The following is a 22,348-nucleotide window of genomic DNA, read 5'->3' as shown; positions in this document are numbered from 1 at the left end:
AGATAAATCTTTGGTTGGTAAGAGAGGACTCTTGCAGCTGGTTCCTGTAAAGTAAACGTGCTCTCACATTAATAAGCTTTAATAGTGAATAGTTCCATTGATTTTGGTGGGGTTCCTTGCAAAAGTGAAGATTGTAAGGTTTCTTTGGAAGAAATCTGACCGGGACACAATTTTTTTCAGTGTGTTTCAGGCACATTTGCAGTAAAACTTACTAACTTTTCCAAACCGAGGGTTCAGTGTGTTTCTTTTTCATTATTAAACCAGTGATCTATAGCAGACAGCATTTTTCTGTGGAGTAGTCCTTGATACATCTACTCCCAGCAGGTAAGAGACGATGGTTTTACTATTACACAAGGGAATAATTGTGCCACTACCATTCTTTCTTGTGTCCTGCATTTACTGCACTGATGGGTTAAAAATAAGTGCACAAGGCTCACAAAATGCCAAAAATTGAGTGTAAGTATGTTCAGGGTTTACCACTGTATAGTCAAAGGACTAAATTGATCTGGCTTTTACTTGTGCAAGGGGTTGTCTTACCCATGGCAGAATTGCCTAAAAGCTCCAAGTCCATTTCAGACTGTAACATCTCTCTGACTAGCACTCAATGGGAGTATCAGAAGAAGAGGCAAAGACCATGAATACATTCAGATGTTTTGCCAGTCACTATCAACTAACAGCTGGCTTGTGCTCTGGAAAACATAACTCTGAATGTTCTTCCCTCTGTAAACATATGTCATCCTTTTAAAAATTCCTCTGGCTCCAAAGTCCTGTGGCAATCGTATCCTCAGGTTAATAACAAATGCTAAAAAGTCCTTGTACTGATTTTTTAATTTCTTTCTGTATTGTGAGGGGTAAGTAGCAATACTTTACCCACCCCTCCCATGCCATTATTCTGTGCTTCTGTCCTGTTATGCCCTTCACTCCTTAAAACCGAAGTCACATCCTTCTACCTCTCCCTTTGCATGGAAGCCTGTTCATGCTTCCAGTTGGTTTTGTTATGTTCAGGTGTGCAGGTCTAGCTCAACAACAGCATGGACTTACTCTTTCCTAGTATTCCCTTGCCAGTCTATATGTAGGGGGTGCCATTCATCTTACCATGGTGCCAACGAGCTCTTTGGTGCCAGGATTGCTTTTTCCTACTCTTTAGACAGTCTGTGACCCTGGGGGGCTTAGTCACCGGTAGGAGCTATTTAGGCAATGCAAAGAATTAACCGTTAACCAGCTGAATCCTTCAAGTCTAACCAAACTCAGCAGGGCTTCAGTTAAGCTCAGTGAGGTTTGGGAAGCTCGGTGGCTTGAAGAATTGACTCTTCTTGCTCTGAAACACTTTCCCAATTAAGTAGTAGTTCAGAAGAGGCTGTGGTATTTGGATCATTATAGGTGACAGTCCTTGGGAGCTCTGAAGAAAGGGCTGGAGGGAATAGTCCCCTCGCTCACTTCAGCAACGAGGTGACTCCCCTGGAAACTACTCCTTTTAGTGCCCTATTAGTATTCTGACACACCGTTCATCCTATTAAAAATTACCTTGTCACCGGTGCCTTTACTAACTGTCATAAGCATGGATGGGGCATTAACAGGCAATTCATTAGCTCTGCTCTGTTCCAGCGCTCGGAAGCTATTCACAGCTGCTGAGGAAGGGTTTCTTCCATGTGGGGTGGAGCCTGCCCTAGAAATGTCCACAAAGATGCACGCACCTTTATGTATGTGGCCACGACATTATTTTCCCCAGTGTAGCCCCCAGACCAAGATCAGATGTGTTTCTCCCCTTAGTCAGAAAAAGGTGGGGAAAGCCACGAAGCTAACAGGACCGTCAAGGCAGGGGCAGGACAGGAAACCAGGGTGAGATCTGGAAGAGAAAAGTGTTTTGAAGTAACAGCATCACTCCTCTTCACCCCAAACCTTTCTTCTTTTTTTGGAAAGGATTCCTAGAGAAAAAAGGTGCAGAAAAGTGTTCCATTTGACCTATTGGGAATCCCATTTCATGAATTAACTTTTTTTTTTCCTCTCAAAGATAATGGCTGTTGGTATTTAGTTAATTAATTTTAATGAAATGAATTAGCAGGAAAATTAATTAGTTGTATTAAAGTCAATTTCATCTCATAGATATTTAAAGCAGGAGTACAGCTAAAGATACGGAAACTTTACAGCAATTTTTAAAGATAAAGTCCCAAAGAAGCATGTAGGACCTCCTGTTTAAAGCTCTGTGCTCCCTCTGTGATTTTATTAGAGCTGCGGAAATAACTGGTTTTCTCCATTCACATTTGAAATAGTAACTGTCTGGACATTAAGAAATACTAATTTTGAGTTTATTTTTATCTTTCAAGATGTTTTCTACATCCGGTTTGGGTTAATTCTGATCCTAAAGCAAAATTTGTTCTATTTGTTTCTCTCTTTAAGGTTGTGGTGTCTTGCACACCCCGCCTGACTCAGGCCATGCTGCAAGAACGCATATTTATACATCTTCTTTGCTTTTGTTTTTGTTTCTATGGAATATAATCTGTAGGAAATCTGCATATGCCTTTTTATTTGAGAAAAGGAAACGTCTTCAGTGAGGCATTCTTTGTGCATAAATACTTTAAAGAACAGAGTATAAAAGCAGTTACATAGAAGTGTGATCCAGAGTCAATTGAAACTCCTGGAAATCTCCCCGTTAACTGCAATGGGGCCTCCTCTGCCAAAAGCACCATCTCAGCTCTCTAGCAGTAACAGACCATACACGAGAGAAGCAGCCCTCATCCTCTGCTCTACAAGCATAAGACAAAAGGAGAACCGTGGAGAGATCATCTTGACATTATGTGGAATTAACAGATCTAATCCAAGAAATCATCACAGGCAAAGGATTCTTTGGATCAGATAAAATCTCTCACATTGGGACCGCTTCCTTTAAAATGTGCTCTGCTTTCCTTTCCAGGGTCTGCATTTCTAGGTGCAGACAAAGCATTTTCTGAGGCATCATTTAGTCATTCACAGTCCCGCAAAGGGGCTGCCACAGGTTTACTCACAGCAGAGGTAAACGTCAATCTACAATGAACTCTGGAGTTCATAATGAAGAACAGTTGAGAAATAAGTTTCCTGCTCTTTACCTAGGGAACGAGGAACACTGCTTTGGGACCTGGCTCCTCACTATAGACATCATAAATAACCACACACACAGCAGCAGAAAAAAAAGCTTCTTAATTTATTTCCATGAGTTAAGCACATACTTTAGGAATAAGTGAATCACTCTGTTGTTTCCTTCTCCTGCCAACAAAAGGGGACTTATTTTAAATATGATGCATGCTGGTCTACAACAAAGCCACTCAATTTTTACAAAGAACTGTTGGATCATGTTAGCAATGTCCACCAGCACACTGATTCCAGGTTTGTTGGCGCTGCCAGATCCTGTGTGCTGGCTTCCCAGCGGGGAATCGTGGCCAGGAGAACAGAAGCCTGCAGGATTGCCCACAGAACAAGAGGTATCACATGGCAGGGACCTTAGTGAGATCATTCATTTGGAGATCATGTGCTACCAAAGCAGTCCTGCAAGAGATTCACCTGCTCACAGTGGGTGTAAAACCCTGTAGCCCCACAAAAGTTGCTGTAACTACACTGAACAGGGCTGCCTGACCCAGCGATCCTGTGCTGCGATTTTCAAAACAGAGCAGCACTGGTCCCAGAGATTTGCGGTGGCATTTCTGCCCCTAAATCACACACTCAGCCAACACTTAGCTCCCTTGAAACCTGTATTAATGTCGTGGTTTAACCCCAGCTGGCAACTAAGCCCCACACAGCCCCTCACTCACTCCCCCCCCGCAGTGGGATGGGGGAGAGAATCAGAAGGGTAAAAGTAAGAAAACTCGTGGGTTGAGATAAAGACAGTTTAATAGATAAAGCAAAAGCTGCGCACACAAGCAAAGCAAAACAAGGAATCCATTCACTCCTTCCCATGGGCAGGCAGGTGTTCAGCCATCTCCAGGAAAGCAGGGCTCCATCACATGTAATGGTTACTTGGGAAGACAAACGCCATCACTCCGAACGTCCCCCCCTTCCTTCTTCTTCCCCCAGTTTCTATACTGAGCATGACGCCATATGGGATGGAATAGCCCTTTGGCCAGTTTGGATCAACTATCCTGGCTGTGCCCCCTCCCAGCTTCTTGTGCGCCCGGCAGAGCATGGGGAGCTGAAAAGTCCTTGGCTAGCGTAAACATTACTTAGCAACAACTAAACCATCGGTGTGCTATCAACGCTGTTTTCAGCACAAATACAAAACATAGCCCCATACTAGCTACTATAAAGAAAATTAACTCTATCCCAGCCAAAACCAGCAGAATTACAGATCTTGGCACGAGGAGGGAGCCTCAACGCCTTTGATGCAAGTAGGTTCTTCGGCAACGTTGACGGGTCTACCCTGAGCCCAGAGCCCGTAATACCCAGAGGCCCCTGCAGGGCCCAGGACATCACCCACGCCCAACACCTGTGAGGGCTTACAAGTCCCCCGGGAGCAGGGGCTGGGTGAGGTGTCGCTCCCTGTCCGTCGCTCCGTGGGGAGAAGCGGCCCGGGGGGCGGTGGGCTCCGACGCCTCGCCCGGCCCCGACCTCAGCCCCCCCGCAGCTGCGGGGCGGCCATTTTCTCCCCGCCCCGGGCCCCGAGGGGGCGCGGCAGGGCTGCGACCCGCCCGCCCGCCCGCGGGCCTCGGCGGCAAGAAGAGGCGCCCAGGGCCCGTCTCCCCGGGGCGGCCGGCAGCCCCCGCGCCCCGCCGCGGGAAGCCCGGTCCGGCGCGCCCGTGAGGGGCCCGGCTGCGCACCCCGCGGAGCCGCCGTCAGGCGCGGCCGGCGGCGGCCACCTGCCCGGCCCGCGGCTGACACCTTGTGGCTGCCGGACCGCATGTCCGCCCTGGGCGGCGGGCAGCGCAAGGCGGCAGCGGCGGCGGCTTTCCTTCGGCGGGGTGAGGACGAGGGCGGCGGCGGGCCGGGCGCGGGGCTCCCTCCGGCCGCCTGCCCGCCCCTGCCCTCCCCGGGCAGGCCTCCCGCCCGCAGCCGGCGGCGGCGCCAGGTGGCCGCCAGGTGGCGCCGCAGTGCGGGCGGCGCCTGCCGCCGGGGCGGGCAGCGGGCGGGGGCGGCGGCGGCCGGAGCCGGGCGGTGCGGGCGGCGAGCGGCAGCGGCGGGCAGGCCGGGCCCTAGCCCGGCCCGGTCGGGGGTGTGGGCTCGTCCGTCCCAGCCGAAAGCACGCTCTGCGGAAATTCCCAGAAAAGCATCCCTGCTGCCGCCCTCCCCCTGAGCCCCAACACCGTGACGCTACAAGGCTCAATTTCGTCTTAAATTATTCAGGATCAGAAGGGGTACATGCGAAGATGCACGTTGTATCAGCAACGACGTGGACACGGGTTTGAGGCCTCTCTGCCTGGTGGTGTGTTCAAAACGCTGGGGTTTTTCCGTAGCTTTTCTTTGAACCACACCTTCCTGATGCTCCAGTGGCAATCCATACCGCGAGGCGTCCTGAAAGGTGTGGAGATTTCAAGAGCTAACATTAGCCGCAGAGAATATCTGTGTCCATCTTGTCAGGGTCAGAAAGCATTAAGTGTGGCTTTTTCTACAGAAAAATAACGTGTGCTTTGAACAAAAGAGCCCGGTTGAGGATTGGCTGCGCCATCCTCAGTCTCTCCGATGTCCTGCTGAGAGCTGCAGGTCTTTCTTTTCCTCATTATTTACCAGAAGCATCTGTAATTAAAAAAAAAAAAAAAAAGATTTTTCTCCGTGGTGTCACGTTTATAGCTCCAGCCTTCCTCCCCATTTTGCATTCAGAGTGCAGGAGCAGTTCAGGCTGTGGTAATGAGGCCGGTTGGCTGTCCCCAGCCCAGCTGGGGCGAGTGGCAGAGCCTGGCGTAGCCGGCTGGCACGTTTCGGGGACATTAGGAACTCAGGTGATTGCCAGACTCAGAGGTGAAGTTACAGAGAGGCCTCATCTGACTTCACTCATGCAGCGTTTCATTAAAGGACTTTGCGCCCATCAAAATGATGGAGCATAGGCCAGCGTGTTGGCTCTGCAGGCTAATTAGTCTCTCAGACCTTCTGCTCCTCTGGAAGTCCCAGCCTGGCTGGGCAGGACGGGGCTTTGTGTTGCTTGCATCGAGTGGCCAGGTTCCACATCTGTGGTGCTGGTATTTCGCTGGTCTGCGGGGCTCTCATTTGGCCTATAAACCGCAAACATCTGCTGGGGTTATGGTCGGCTTGTTGGCTGATTTCAGCAGGGGTGGTGACCTGCTGTACTAGTCGATCAGTTCTGGAAGAGCAAACTGGATGCAATGCGGAGGAGTTTGGGAGAGCAGGAAAAGCGCTCAGCCAGTCAAAAATAAAAACTAGGTTAAAAAAAAGAGCTGTGGAAATGGTAAAATGCTGCGGCTTAATAGCCTAGGCAAAGCGCATGCTTGCGCTCCCGGTGTCCTTGACGTTTCCCACACATTCTCTCCCTCGACGGCTAGATATTATTTTTTAATGCGTGTTGACAATTGAGTGCATTACTTTATCAACCCAATAAGATAAACAAAAATCTAGAATCACTTAGGAGGAAGTAAATTATGAGAAGAAAATGGGCCTCACACCTACACTGATAAAGTACCCTTGATTTGATTTAGTTGGGGAATAGTTTATTTTAAAGTGATACAATAGCAATCAATTCGCCATAATAGCCCTGATCACAATGACGTCTTCTGCTATTAACGCGGATGTCATGTGCGTCTCGGAGAAAAGTCACCGTAGTTCGGCAGGCTGAGGACCAATGTATAAAAGACTAACTCTGTTCTCCATCACAGCGGTGTCGGCCAGAAGAGTTTCACCAGCGCTTCCCTCTAGTTACTTTGGATGGACAAGATGGAAACGAACGCAGGACTGGACTGTCAAAGGTCTCAGTGTTCATCCTCGTTTCTTTAAAAACGAAGTCCCCGCCGCTGTTCTGATTTGCCTCTCCTGTGCTAGGGTAGATCGGGACTGATGCTGGAGGAATCGATGGATTTGCACTAGCTGACAGCAGATCTGGCCTTACTTAAGTAAAACATGCATAGTTCTTTCCATGTAAATTCGTTTTAGATTGCAGGAGTTTGGGTGAAGAACTGTCGAAGTGATTTATCCTGCCAGTTATTCTATAGTCTCACTGAGCATTTATTTCCAGGGCAAGCAGGGCAGTACATGCTAAGAAGGAGCGATGGAGCACAGCTCAGTGTAAATAATATGTTAGGCCTGATCTGGACCCATTTGTGTTGGCAAAACAGATTCTTTGTTCAGGAACTTCGTCCAGTTGGGACTTCCAACCCATGCAAGTGTTTTATAGGGCAACCTTGTAAACTACTTAGGGATTTTGAAGATAAACAAATACAAGCAAAGATACTGTTGCTGTCCGTCAATGGCTGGTGATTTCCCATGAGCACAGATGGCTGAAGAAGGATCTCTTTTCTCATGGTTACATACCCTGCCATTTTGGGGATGTCACTCACTGGACTGCATTATAAAAAACATTTAATGAATCGCCTCTTGGGTTTGCATTCCTGAAGAAAGCCACAGTAGCCCAGACTGCAACTCACAGCAACCTAACCGCTTCTTGAGCCCATGCTCATCCTGCTGGGCGACCTCCTCAAGTCTCCCCAAAATGCATACGAGTGCCCGATCCCCTTGGGAGCCCTTGAAAAGCCCAGCCGGGCTATCCGCCAGCACGTGTCCCTCTCAGAAGAACCAGGGCTGGACAGGAGCAAGGTGAGGAGACTTCTGTAAAAAACAAACCCGTGAACTTAACGGAGGGTGAAAAACACGATACTTTTTTTTAATCAACCATCCTAAGTCTTAGAGTGGGGATAAAATTTTCCATTAAATTCTATATGGTGGGAAGGTTATAGCTTTCTATCGAATTCTGGATTTTCCTGTGAGAGCAAACGTGTCTGAGTGATAGTGTGTGGCTATCAGACACAAGGAAAATTATCTAATTTATAGCCAGTATTGAGAAAGCTACCAGCAGCAGAATAAAATAGTTCTCCATATGGTACCGTAAAGCTTCCAAAAACTATAGTTAAAGAAAACAATGCTCGTAGAGAAATTCTCCTTTTGTGTATCAAGTAAGGGGTTACAGCAACAAGGCTGGTAAAGACTCACAAGAAGGAACGATGTCTTTGATTTTCTTACATTAATTTATAGCTTTTATGTACAGGATTACAAGTATTAGATGCATCTTTGTGCTAACAGGGCTCATGTTTTGAAGTACAAGAAAACTCTACAGTTACATTCTGTGGAGGCTTCGGGACACAGTTTGCCAAATGGAAAAACATTTGGAGGTTTGGAAAAATCTTGCACATAAATTACTAAAGGCACGAAGCGCCTGAAAGATGGATGAAATCAGAAGCCAAGGAAAAGCAGCGTGTGTGCCAAGGAACAAAAAAAAGCATGTAATGATTTCTTTTAATGACTCTCCTGCAAAATGGAGAGCAAGCTTCCAGGGCATGTCATATTCTCATAAAAGCAGCTTGCCTGGGTGATGAGAAATACCCTGTAAGTGGTCAGACCGAGACCCAATTTTTCATCCTTTCTGCACGTAGCTCTCCATTGATTATGTTAAGTGCTACCCACTGGTTAAAAACACAGCAAGCTCATTGTCTCTGCCTGTGGCAAAGGGCAGCCACACACTTGCTAATTTCCTGATTTATGACACCCAATAGAAGGAATTGAAAGTGGGCACATGGCGGGGGGGACACTCACTATTAAAACAGAGGGAGATCAGGAAGTTTGCGATAAAGAAAAGGCAGGCTCTCGTCTGACATGTAATCTCTCTTTTGGCTTGAAGTAAACCTGCTCCTTCAAGGCTATGCCATCAACAGGGCCTGGCTCAAGTTTCACCACTAAATCTGAGTCAACAATCTCTAATCTGGACACCGGGCTCGGGACCCAGGCTCAAGTTGCAGTTGGAAGCAGACAACAGGAACATGGGGAGGTGGGGGCCGGGGGGGAGTGGGGAGAGGAGGAAAAGGCAATCTTTGTTTCTCATTTGATTGTCCGCACAAGGCTGAACTGAGGTCATGTGTCATTTTTTTTTTTTCCTTTTGTCATCTCCGAGATAAAACCTTGCACCTCTCTGGCCTTGAAATTGCCTTCCTGACGCTTATATTAAGTACAGAAGATATATGTCCGAGAATGGGGGACAGAAGTTTGCGGAGCAGCTCAGATTTGGAGTTCTTTTCATCTTTCTGACATGTGATACCGTGACATAAGCTGCCTGCAGTGGGGTTGCTATGCAGATATACAGTTTCTGAAAAGTTACACCAGGAAAACTAAAACCTACCGATGGATTTAGCATTCCACAAAGAAGCGGGCTAAAATGTGTAGCAGTTAGGCTCAAAAGCTAAAAAAAGGTGAATTAAACTTTCATGAAAACAATCTCCCTAAAAAAAAATAAGGATCAATAAGTACAAAAGTATCTTGTTGCATTCCTAGCCTTTGGGCCGCTGGCTTAATCCCGCTACTGTATATAATAAAGGAGACCCTGTGCGTTTAATGGCAGGGACAGAAAGAAGGGGGAAATACTTGGGTACCGCTCCCCCTAATTTCACCCTCTTCCCCCCTCTTTGTTGCTGCCTCGCCATGATTTTATTTTGAAAAATAAAGACTAGAATAAAAAATATGTTGTCTGAGGCTTCCAGCCAAAAATGTGCCAGCACTTTCCCTTCCCACCCCACCCCCCCCAAACTCCTTAGGCCAAAAGCCTTAACAAAAGCTGTTTTCTGTTTGGAAGATCTCCGGGTCCTTCGCTCTCTTTCCTAACCCCTAACACAGGAAATGATTTTATAATTCACGTTATTAAGGAATTCGACTCACGCTCCCCCCCCTGTCCCGCCCCGTTCCCTGGATGTCGACCGACAATAAGCCTGTGGGCTGGCACCCATCCTCTCTGACCCGTTTGTGTCAGCTCCTCTACCTGACGTTGCCGTAAATCATCGCACCGGAGCTCTCCGGCGGGCAGGCGGCAGCCAGCTTTCCCCGGCATCCAGCTGCGCTTCAGCGCCTGGCCGCCTGCTTGGCCTGCGCTTAAAACGACACCTGCGAGCTAAATAATAGCGGGCTGCTCCCGAGTTGTGTCCCCCGCCCCGAACATTACGTTTCGCCTATGTGGTGATGCCTGTCACGCCAAAGACGGCGCTAGCAACTGGGAGGCGAGAAATGGGTCTCCCTTGGTAAGAATTGAAAACCGTGTCTTCTGAGGCACTCCGGAAGGAGAGGGCAGGTGATGCGAAGGCCCGGCATCACCCGGCAGATGCGGGGCAGGGCTCCTGGTGCCGTCCTGCCAGCCCGGCACGCTCCCATGCTCTGAAGCCGACCGGGTGACGCCGCCAGCGCTGCGGCCCTGGGACCTCTGCGGCCGCCCGCCCTCCTTTGCTTCGGAGACAGGCTCTGTAACGGGTCAGTCGTTCCTGCAGCAACTCTGAAGCCATTGGGGGAGCAGAAGCAGCCGTCCTTGAGAGCAGAGAGCCTCAAGCGCTAACTCGAGGGCTGTGCTCCCTCTTCCCGGCCCTGCGGATGTCGGAGTCGCGTCTCTTCCATGAGGAGTGCAGAGCACCTCTTCTGCCTTTCTTGGCATAGCTCGTGTCCCGGTGGGCAGGCTGGGAGAGGTTATGTCTCATCAGTCCTGGCCTGGGACACGGGAAGGGATGAAAGCCTCTCTCAACACCTTGTTTTGTGTGCGTCTATGTGGGCGTGATTCCTTCAGCTGGAGAAGGGGAGTGAACCTGCTTCTCCCGGCCCCTGGGCAAGCCCCCTAACCACAATGCTTTTCTGGAAAAGAAGGCAGCATGACTTCTTCCTCAAGCCTTTTTATTTTACTAAATCGGTGCAGCAAGGTCCTTCAAAGAAAAAGTAGCCCTGCCGAGGGGTGGGAATCGCAACGCATCTCTGTCCTCAGCTATCTTACCGGCTACTAATAACCAAGCTTTCCTCCCCAGTTTGGGCAGCGTCCCACCCGCAGCGTGGGCTGCTTGGATGCCAACGAGCCCCACGCAGGAGGTGCAGGTGAGGCTGCCCCTTCTCCCGGGACAGCCAGCTGCCCGGGCATTTCATGCAGGGACACACAACTTTTAGATGCTTGCATCATTGCTTGCATCATTCGCAAGGAAAGGTCCCAGTCAGTGCAGCTGGCTGACTCTCTGTCTTATATGTCCTCGGAAAACTACTTCAGTAGAGCGCGGGTGAAGTGGCTGGGACACTCACCTGCTCCAGTAGACAGGCGATGCTTTAGACACCAGGGAACATCTTTGAGAAAAGAGACTGATGACAGCGGCCTAAGTTACTCTTTTTTTGCCTCGTGGCTGGGTCAGTTCCCTGCGGTGACACAGAAGTTCAAGTCCCAACAGGTCTAGACTGGGCAACGTGGCAGGCTGAGGAGCAGCCCTGCGTCAGAGACCCCCTCTCCCTCGGAGGTGCTGCAGCACCCTGCAGCCAGCATCCATTGCACCTCCGAGGGGCCGTGCTCCCACGGTCGCTGGAAGAAAACAGCCAGGAGCTGCTGTTCAGCTGTATTTTCACAGCTCTGTGTGTTTTGCTGGTGCATCCTATGCTTTGTGGAAAATATTCCAGGGGTGCTCAAGGTAGCGTTGCATTTCTTTGCCCAGTACCACATAAATGACAAGTAAAATGTGTGCAAGCCTATGTAAACCTGTTCTACCCATTTCAAGACATTTGAGCAGTTATGTTCAATATGAAGCAGGTTCAGCTCAATTCCCGACTCTCTCTCTCCCTCTGCTGCATGCATGCGTGTGGATACTGCCTGAGTACCACCTTCCCATACACACAGATCCCAAACATCAAGTCAGTTTTGGGTGGGAGTGGAAGGCAAAGCAACTCAAGGGGCCATTGCTTATTCTGAGTTATACCTCTGTAAATCCAGAGTGATTCCAGGGGAATCAACCTGTTCCAGCACCAGCAAGACCTCGTTCTTAGTTTGAGCACAGAATGTTTGTCATAGTTGTTATTAAGTAATGCCTTTACATATTCCAGGCCTATTTTTAAAACAAAGGCAATGAAGTTAGGGCATCCAGTTCTATATATGGACACTCCAAATGGCACTGAAATGCCTCATGCATGTGTTTGGCTGAGTGGTGATTTGGGTGTCCAAATATGGACCTCAGAATGGGATATCTCACTTGGATAAGCATCCTTGTAAATTTGGCGCGTAGCGCTTATTTGAACAAAGCAAATTTCTTTCTAGCATTTAGCACGGAAAAAGCACAAAATGTTTTCATTTTGAGGGACCTTCTTATTCACAGAATTGGGCCACTCAAATACTGCCGTGTGTAGTAGTTCTAAAAAAAATAAAGTCCTCAAAATCATCTAAGACAACACAGGAGGTGATTAATGCAGAGTGTTTGCAGCACGCAGAACCCCTTCTTATCACAAGGGCAACATTCTCACTGACAGCAAGAATTCAGTGCCAGCAGAAGGACCCGTGCGGCTTGATCACAGCGAACTCCCCCTCTGCCCCAGCAGTGTGAAGGGATGCGCACAGGGCCGGCTGCTTAGAGACCTGAGGTGGCCTCTCTCTGCTCGTGAAGACAGTCTCTGCATCTCAAAACCGCACGTGTGCGAGAGCTGGAGCGGCTGCTCTTGCATGCAGGAACCTTCCCCTGTATCTCCCAGCACATCAGGATTTTCTTTGTCTGGCTCCTTGATGGTGAGTTCTCCAGGAAAGAGCTTGGCTTGACTATTAGGTCTTAGTGCATAATAAATAATGTCAGCAGTGAGCGAGCACCGTTCTGTAAGCCTTTGCTGGGTTCCCGTTAATTGCGAAGGACCTTCTTACATCCTTTGTGTAATTCCACTCATTTTGTTGGCATCGTACAAGGGGTGGATTTGGCCTCAAAAATAAAGCAGGCTTCCTTTGCATAATGTATTGTACCATTTGGTCTACATTTTGCTGAAGGTTTATGTGTACTTGGAGATTTCTCCCCCGATATGCAGCTGTAGATATTTTTAAAATAGCAAACAATAAACTGATTCAACTGTCCAAAGCATCTGAATTTGGGGGTAAGTTGTTAAGAAAGTGTAAGGTGGGCAAATTTTCAGGAAAGCTAAGGTAAGTTTGTGATCATTGGAAATGCATGAAGCCAGCTCCAGCCTAGATCACTTTCCCTACCTCTGCTGTCCTGATGATTTTTGACAAGCTGATTCCATTTCTGGAAAAAGCAGTTCACGAGAGAGAAAGATTTCTCTAAAGAGTCTGTTGTTTTTCAGAAGAGTGAAAATGTGTGCTAACAATTCTGGACCACTGACAAAAGCAAAATCAATACACACGGCCTTCATTTTACAGCCAAGTTCAGATGAATAAATAGAGATGCAGCAAGCTGTTTACTAGGGAGACAAGCTTTGCTCTACGTGCCCTTCCAAGCAGGCACGCTTATGCTGTTGTCGTTTGCCTTACATGGCTGGTTAATGAAATCAGTCAACTAGTTACAGAGCTCACCGGACATTTCAAACCCCTCCATCAGCAGCGCTGGCTGTGCTGGCCAAGAACTGGGAAGCAAACGCTATTGCGCGAGGTAGCTCAGGGCCTGCAAATACGTTGCTGTTGCAGAATTTTGGGGGCATTTGGGAGGAGTTTGGTGCTTTGAAGAACCTAGGCTTGATTTCAGGGGGAGTTCGTGCATAGAAAAACCCCGTCCTTACAAAAGGACAGGCAGAACACGCTCAGTACACAGCCCCAAATGCAGCATGAGCAAACTGCGCTTGCACGGATCCCCTTGAAATGAATGAAGCTGCAGCCAGTGCACCCAGCTGGGGCTCTTCTCTAAGATCAGGACCTACTGCACTGTGCTAACCGCAGGGTTTTTTTTCCCCCATGCCTTGAACACTGCAGAAACTGAGAGGTGACGAGGGAGGAGCGAAAATGGAAGGGACATAGATACAGCCTCCCAGCCTTACAGGTATTTTGCCAAGACTTCAGACTGAGTTTTGTTTGATCTGTGACCAGGCAGGTAGAGGAATGAATAACCGCATGCACAAAAAGGAAAAAAATAATAATAAAACAACAGCACATTTAAGTGCATTTTTTTTTCTTGGAGATTTATTTTGTTTTAATAAATCTGACACCAGTCAGGGAGAGAGAAAAGCGTTGCAAGCCCAAAAGGAAAGCAGAGCACGCTGAGGGCGCTGCAGATTCTTGCTCTCTTGAAGATGTTTCATCAGTATCTCTTTGAGCTCTCTCCCTAGACTCAGGAGTTGTTGGATTTCCCCCTCTTTTTTGTTTTTTTGTTGTTTTTTTTGTTTTTTTTTTAAAAAGCGAGCTTACTCGCCCGGTGTGTTTTCCAAGCTTTCACAGCTCTAATAAATAAGGAGCACCTGTAAAACAGTAGCTTGACTTAAGTGAATCTGTACAAAGGAAAATATAGAAATACAGTATATACATAGTGCTCATAGTGCACCATCACTACAAGGCTCTGGTTCAACTGACTCTGCTACCTTGCTCCCAACACCGCTGCCACCATCAGAGACACTGCTCCTGCAAACTGCTCCTCACTTCCCCGCAGCAGCCTTATAGAAAAGGTGTACTCTGAACACTCGAGAGTGAACAATTGCTTTATTCGAGTTAGTAAACAGTTACACTGAATCACAAGGTGATCTGAAATTTTTTTTAAGGTTTTTTTTGTTTGTTTTTGATTTTTTTGTGGGGTTTTTGTGGGTTTTTTGTTTTTTTTTTTTTTCCTTTTCTTTTTTTTTTTTTTTTATTTGTCAGAATGGGATACTCCACGACTCTCTTACCAATTCAGTGCCAGTATAACATGCTCTAGTGTACTTTTGGACTCTTGGCTACAACTGTACAAGTGCACACAAGTAAATTCTACCCTGTTATCCTCCACCCACTGATTGAGGATCGAATTGCACATTTCTCTTAACCATGACAGGAGAAAGCAAACAGTGAAACAGAATCATGGGGGATCTTTCTCACTTTACCCTTGTTTTCATTGGTTTGTCCATACCATTCTAATTATCATGAAAGGGCTATGCACATGGAGAGATTGTCTCACTGCCTTCCTGGATCACTGAAAACCATCAGGGTTGAAATTTCATCCAAGTCTTTCGTGACGCCCAGCAAATACTCCCCTCAGATTATTTTACACCTTGAGGGAATTTTGGTCTTTAGTTCAACACTCTTGCTCTGTTCCCAAATGGGGCGCTATTTAGGGGAATTTAAAGAGAAAGCTGAGAAGAATAAACATTTACTGAGTTCTCTTGGCATTCAGTCTCTGAAAAACCACAGTATAAACTATTCATGCTGCTTCTTACATCTGTCAAATCAAAAATTAAAAGCCATAAAAGTGTAACACTGAAAATATGGCATTAGAAAGGATAAAGGTGGCCTTTGTAAAAATAACAAGGAAAGTATATTAGCCAATAAAATATTCTAACTCTTCATTTAAAAGTGCATCATGGGTAGGACAGAGATGACTCTGAAGCGTTGCTACTCCAGTATTACCCCTTTCCCCCATCAAAACTTGAATAGGTCCAAAACCATACAATGCAAATCACGATTCTTAGTGTAGCAGCAAAACCACAGCAGTTTTTCGAAGGAAAAAAAAAAATTTAAAAAAAAAAAAAATCCGTATCATTGTCCAGTCTCAAATATCTGAACTTTGAAGTCAGAGAGGGAAAAGTACCTATGTTGGTCCGTGTGGTTTTTGAAACCAGGGTGAAAAATCCCCCCCAGCAAGAAACCAAGAGGAAAAAGCGTTCCTTGGAGGAGAAGAGGGGTGGTCGCAGGAATGCTGAGCACACTGTGTGGGTCCATGACGTGCTGTCTTCTGGGTCAAAGGCACCCGTGGGACCGAGGCTTCCTCGGAGGGGCTTCGTGACAGGAAGCTGCTTTCTTTGCTGGACTTTCAGCCAGAGGGGGTGGTGAGCGGACCAGCTGGTGTCATTCGGTGGAGTGACGTGGTTTGCTCTGCTCCCTTTCTCCATGCAAGGTACCCTGTCGGCAAGCGTTCCTGCAAAGCAGACAAACAGAGGTGGTCAGGGCGAGCGGCAGGAGACTCACTGCAGGCGGGCTGGCCACCGCCTCAGCTTGCATGCAGCCTCACGCGGGGCGAGCAGCCGGGCAGAGACACAAGCCGACCGCTTCAGCCTCGGCTGCCGCTCATGCCGCAAGGGCTGTCGGTGCACGCAGCCTCCGAGGTCGCTGGAAAGGAAGATGGAGGAATTCCTGTGATAAAAAGCTGGAAACTGATATAATAATAGTTTATTCTCTGGGTTTCATAGAGCGCCTTTCATCCTACAAGAGCATGGGTGAATAATGATACTTTGCAATTATACAGTACCCTTCACCCCTTGATCTCAGTGTGCTTTACGGAGCTGGGATGTACCACTCTCTGCACAGCACAGGCGGGAAAGTGGAGTCAGAGAAGCAGAAGCATTTGGACCAGGACCCCCAGCACCTGGGATGGGGACAGGATGGGGAACACCGCTCATGTCAGGGCTCCCTTACAGACACCTCGCTGCACGGGCTGCTGTGCAGCTCCGCAGGGCTCATCGGTCTCACAGAGAAACTGGGTCGGTACCCGGAGACAGCTCCACTCTCACGTAAATACACATCTCCCACTAACAGAGCTAAGTCTGTAGGTACTATCCGTGTTATGCATGCAAACTGAAGATGCCCCTCTTGGCTCTTCCCCAAATCCATAGTCATGCAAAGGACAGATGTATGCTCAACACAGCAAAACTGAGCTGCAATGAGGGAGGTCGGGCTCGAGTTCCCCACAACCTCCTCGGTCCTCTCTTGGTCTTGTACCACCACCATAGCAGCTACAGCGCCGGGGGTCACAACCAGCAGAGCATGGTGACTGACACTGCCTAGCACAAAAACCAGAATTAAAATAAAGGCATTTTAGGATCCCAAGTAGAACTAGGCATTACTCTCACTGAGGTAAACTGCTACCAAGATCTGATCTTTTCAGTGTTGAATGCATACATTTCCATGGACCATATATGAGATGAGAACAAAATGCTCCAGATCCTGCTAGAACTGATCACAGAATTAGGCAAAGAATTTAACTTTCCAGTTGTTCCCTTTTTCTGTCTTGGTCCTCATTTCCAGATCCATTTTTCTCCTGTTATCTGCCCAGATGTACTGACTGCTTTTGTTTTCCTTCTTTTCTCATTTTTTTAGGACACAAGAGGAATGCATCCCACAGGACTTATTCAGACAACCCCTTCTGAAGCTCACCAGTGCTTTGACTGGTGAACAATACTGGAGCAAACACAGCTTTATTGATTTGAGGCCTTCAGAAAGCTGCATGATAGGTCCCCTAAAATAAGGTGAGCTTTGCCAGTGGTGAAGGCCAAGGTCACGAAAATCTTTGGTATCACGATTTTGAAAATGCAAATCATCTTCTCATCAATCTAATGCAACTAACAACACCCCAGTGGTTATAAGCTCCTGATGCCTTAGTTTATCTAGGGGCTACTGGGTGATGCACCATGGCCACATGTGCTCCTGCTTTCCCTGTCAGTTGACCATGTAGACTGCCTAGCAGGGACTGTCCCTCTCTCTACACAGTGTGCTTCGGACTCTGTCTCCTTGGATGGGATCTGCTGTCCCCTAAAGATTTGGACTGAAACTCTAAAGTACTTATTGGCCTTAATTTTGGTGCTGGGTCACATTTTCCTTCTCAGTCTGCTCCACAATCTCCCCTTCACACTGGCTCCTCTGTGATCCCTCTCGTCACAGTGCTCGTATCCCCCTGCCAAACCTCCACCCTTCTCAAAGCAGAGACTGGAAGGCACATCATTGAATATGCTGACCAGCATAAACTCGCAGAGCACAGAGACCACTATGTCTAGGTTAAGGAGTAACATTTGGGCTTTCAGGCAATGTGCCCAGCAGGTTGAGCAGCTTTGTGTGTACAGAGAGCTGTGGACAAGAACTAGACCGAGAACTGGGATGTATCCACCTGCTAAGTACTCCCCATAAAGTACATGACTGCTTTCTGTCACTTTTTGGTTTGAAATCTTGCTCTGAGATTAACTAAAAGGGGAAGCAGAGAAAATAAAATCTGTAACATCTGTATGAAACTTCACTCTGCACTTCAGGTATTTTGCCTGCTCCTCTCTTTCCGTACATCAACAGAAACGAATTTCCATCCCTCATTAATCAGTCTCAAACGGCATGGCATAGCACAGACTGGTAAGTGATTTGGGAAGGAGGGCATAAAGAAGTTCCCTAGCTCTCAGTGCTTTCTGCCCGGAGCAGTCAGCTAGCTTTGTAAGTCCCGTCTATTTCCCCCTACTGCAGATAGACTCAGTGTAACAAACTGTGCAGACTGGAGAGAAGGACCTTCCCTGTTCATTGGCTCATATGGCAGTCGTTGTGTTTGATGAATGCATCTTTGTAGTGATCGAGTGATAGAGTAAAAATCCGTATCAGGCATAGCATGCAAAGTTCCATGAAGAAATGGGAACATACTAGTCATCACCACTTCACAGTTAGATGTTATACACCTCGTGCCAACACCAGCATGTGTGACCAGCACAATAAAGTCAGCTATTTTTATCTCCCCCCCCAAAAAAATTACTTTTTAGGGGAGCGACATACGCTCTTCACCCCAGCTGAACTCGCCCTCAACACACATCAAATATTGCTGATCAGATAGAAAAATTGCATCAACCACAAAAGAAGAATTTTCGTAAGCATAAAGCCATGGAGGTGAGCTTGTGTGAGTTGCACTGAGGTGCGCACACTGGGTTTTGCCTGCTTTCCAAAGCTAAGCAGGTCTGGGCTGATCCTGGGATGGAAGACCACCTAGAAGTCAGAGGCAGGCTGTAGTTCCAACATCAGGAGGCATCATGGAGAAGATGACAGAAAGAGAACAAGTAGGAAGGCTCATTTCTGCCCCACTGTCAATACAGAGGGGCAAAAGGAGAACAACTCAACTGGATGATGACCCAGCTCAGATGACTTGGAGGTCCACCTATGCGGGCTCAGACAGCGACGCAGTGCTCCTCTGAACAGTAGGTGAGAGCCGCACTGATGCCCTCTGTGGCTGTTAGTTGTAACCTGAGCAATGGGCAGCTATGAAACAGGCTGCACCAATGCAGAGCTTCCTCTTTGGTTTATGCCCTGACACGTGAGGATTTAAATCCTTGCTCAAAAGAACACAGAGTTAGAGCTTGGGCAGGACAGTTTGGCAACTAGGGCAAAGCCTCTCTAGCAAGCTTCCCTCCTCCCTTTCTGCGGCTAGCCAGCTCTTTCCAGGTGCTGCTGCAGACCTACAGCCCTTCGTCCTGTGCAGCCCCTGGGACTGGTGTGGTGGGAAGCTTGGTCCTGCTTGGTAGAGCCAACTGCTAGAAGTGCTTCTCGCTCCACTCCCCCTCCGTGCCTCCATGGCGAGGAGCTGGGTAGCTCAGCTGCGGGGACATTTCCTTCTCCTGCTCCCCCATATCCGAGCACCGATCCCTGCGTGCCCACTCCCAGCACTGTCCCACGAGCTGAGTGTTGCCACGCTGGCAGCACGCTCCTGCTGGCAGTGACAGCCGCCAGAAATAGCTGCTTCTACCCAGTGCTCTCCCCGGCTATGTCCTACCTCCTCAGAGGGGCCATGTCATTGACACGGCTTTGGACACACACATGCACGCAGACACACACGGTTTTTTCCATGGTTGCTTCTCCCTCATTCTGCGCTCCATTGAACATTTCTGTCTCCAGATTCACATCTTATTGTTCAGAAAAAAATTAGAGACTGCGTGGGGAGGGCTGAGGCAACCGTTGATGTGGGCTGGCATGGCAGAGTTTCCATCATTTAGCGCAGCACTTAATTCACCCGGACAATGAATGCTGATGTGCTAAAAGAGGCCTAGTTCATCTGGGACATGCATGGCCCTAGAGGAAAGGCACTGCAATTATTTTCTCAGGGAAACTGCTCTGAAGATAAACCACAAGAGTGCAGCTAAAGTCAGCATGGGAGCAAGCTCAGCCCTGGAAACACTCTAGAATCATCTGTTACTTGTAATAGTTCTGTAATTTATTTTATTTTTTTTTTTAGCAACTCTTAAAGCAGCTCAAGCTTCTTCATTAAAACCTTCCCCTTTGAATACTTGATGATTTATCCTTCCATGAGCTAACTGAAGGGATGCCACATTGCAAGAGTCAGGGGAGGCCTTTAGCACGAACAGGATAACAAGCAGCGTCCTTAAGCACCATCCCTTGATTTTGAAGGTGGTGTTTTCCTTCTGCTCTCTCTTGTAAGCTATGGATCCTTCTCAACTTTGGGTCAGATACACAACTCGGGCTCTCCCGCCTACTGAAAAATGAGCTGTAATCTGAGCAGTCATTGTGACTTCAAGGAATGCACTGGGGAAGAGGCTTGGGACGTGCCCTCCTTTTATGCCTAGGCAGAAGAAGTGGTAGGGACAGCGTCGTCACCCCCAGCTCTGTGACTGAACTGTTGCAGGGATGCACCAGAGGCCGTGCTTGCAATTGTATCCAGCTGCCTTGTAGTCAGGGAAGGACCTTGAGGAAGAAACATGAACTGGAAGGCAGAAGGTCTGTTGTGTGCTGACTCCTGCTTCCCTGCATCTATTCCTAGAAAAGCCTTTGGGGAAATGTCACCAGTTTACATCTACATTTGGCCCCTTGCTGGTACATTTAGTGCTGTCTCTCACTAACCTCATTCAATGTATGTTAAATTGAACCCTGAAACTAGCTAGTGAAGTGAGGAACAGGGATGTATGTCACCATGCCTTTGTTATGTAGCAAGGAAACAGAGGAGATACAGTTCCAGGCTCTCCTTCGTGCTCCTGCATGGCCCAAGGGAAAATAAATCACCGCTTAAAAAGAGGGAGCAAAGGAATCATCATTGTGGAAGAGACCCCGAGAGTCACCAAGAAGATGTGGCTTCTGCACTCCTGTATTTACCAGGCAGCCAGTTCACTGAAGAGAAACGAGACAGAAATGAAGCCCTCTACCCCATTCAAATTTGGTGACAATTGTTCAAAACCCAGCTATCTAGCAGCAGAGTCTGCTCTCGACTGCTTTGTAGGTATCCACGGTAGGGATACAGCATAAGGCAAAGGGAAAAGTAGTTTCTTCCATCCATTATACACTTCCATAAAGACAGTGCTCCCCCCAAAATAGGAGTACAGTCTTGGCCTGGGTAAGCATGCAGCTCTTCTTCACAGCCAGTGGAAACAGGATTCCCTAAATTCAGCAGAGAGCAGACACATACTTGGGGAGAATGGCCTGGGCTGCTGTAAATCCTCCCCCGTACCACAAAGCAGCAATGCAGCCTCACTGTGCAACTTGCTCTGCACAGAGCCAGGGGACGCGGCACCTCCTCTCCCCTTCAGGTTTGGATCCTCCTGGGCAAAACAGCTGCCACCAGGAACCCATGCCACAGCATTTTAAATTTCCATTTCCTCATGTTCCCATCACTGTCAAGCTTTTTGTGAAAGCAGCTCCTCACCGAATCGCACTGCTTTCTCCTTTCCTCTCCTTGTGGTAATGGGAGAGGAGAGGCAGGGGCTCACAAACTTTAACCCAGGGGGACCAGTGTCCTTGTTCTCCTTCCCACACCCAAGGGTGCTCCAGAGCAGGCACTGCATTAGGTGCTCTGGAACACATCTGGGAAGAGCCCCTCTACCCACCGGCCGTGGAGGGAGGCGGAGGAGACCAGTCTTGGTAGGCTAAGATGAACATTTGTGCTCAGTTCCCCAGATTGCAGCATCAGTGCTGCTGTCAGGTTTCTCTGCCGTTGTCATCCTTCCTTCCCCACCTATACCACTTTCTACTTTTCAAAGTAGCAATCTCCCCAGAACCTCTCTAAATATTATTTTCATATAATTTTTCACCATTTCAGAGAAGTTTCTCATGGTTTAACCTTTTACAGAACCATTGCTCAGCAAGTTCATGAAACTCACCTTCACTTTCAATCTGAACTAAAGACAAACCCAATGTCAACCAGGCCCTCCTGCCCAGCCCCATGGCACCATCTTTCTCCAGGCTTTCACTGACAGGGACATTTTGGGGCATTTCGAGGTATGTATGCAAGTCACGCAAAGAGGACAATGCCACCACGGCTCTGGACTTGTAATCTCGGCTGTAGCACCCACTGTCTCTGGCCGTGATCCCTATGGCACATCACGGAGCCTGCCTGGGCCAGATTCTGCTCTGCACTGGGGTAACCGGGTATATCTCCACAACAGCGAGGCAGCCCATTGCCCTCCAGTTAGCGCAGCACCAGTGTATTTGGCAGACCGGTATATAGTTTGCTTTGCCCCACTGACGCTTCATGTGCAGGTGTGGCAGAAGATATGATTTTCCTTTTAAAAAGAACAGCCAAATTTTCAACTAATTCTCCCATTC

General features: G+C 48.0%; 1 protein-coding gene across 2 annotated transcripts in view; it reads right to left on the bottom strand.

The window, feature by feature from the left end:
* Positions 1-14,739: 14,739 nt before the first annotated feature.
* Positions 14,740-22,348, bottom strand: part of SOBP (sine oculis binding protein homolog) — a 116,478-nt gene continuing 108,869 nt past the window's right edge. For both annotated transcript variants that reach the window (XM_072855608.1, XM_072855607.1), the window contains one exon: positions 14,740-15,980. The gene's annotated coding sequence lies outside the window, so the exon portion shown is untranslated. The remainder of the gene's footprint in view (positions 15,981-22,348) is intronic.

This window comes from Ciconia boyciana, chromosome 3 (assembly GCF_034638445.1).
Source record: "Ciconia boyciana chromosome 3, ASM3463844v1, whole genome shotgun sequence".
Taxonomy (NCBI): Eukaryota; Metazoa; Chordata; class Aves; order Ciconiiformes; family Ciconiidae; genus Ciconia; species Ciconia boyciana.
The sequence above is the reverse complement of the archived record's forward strand: the minus strand, read 5'-3'. Positions and strand labels throughout refer to the sequence as shown.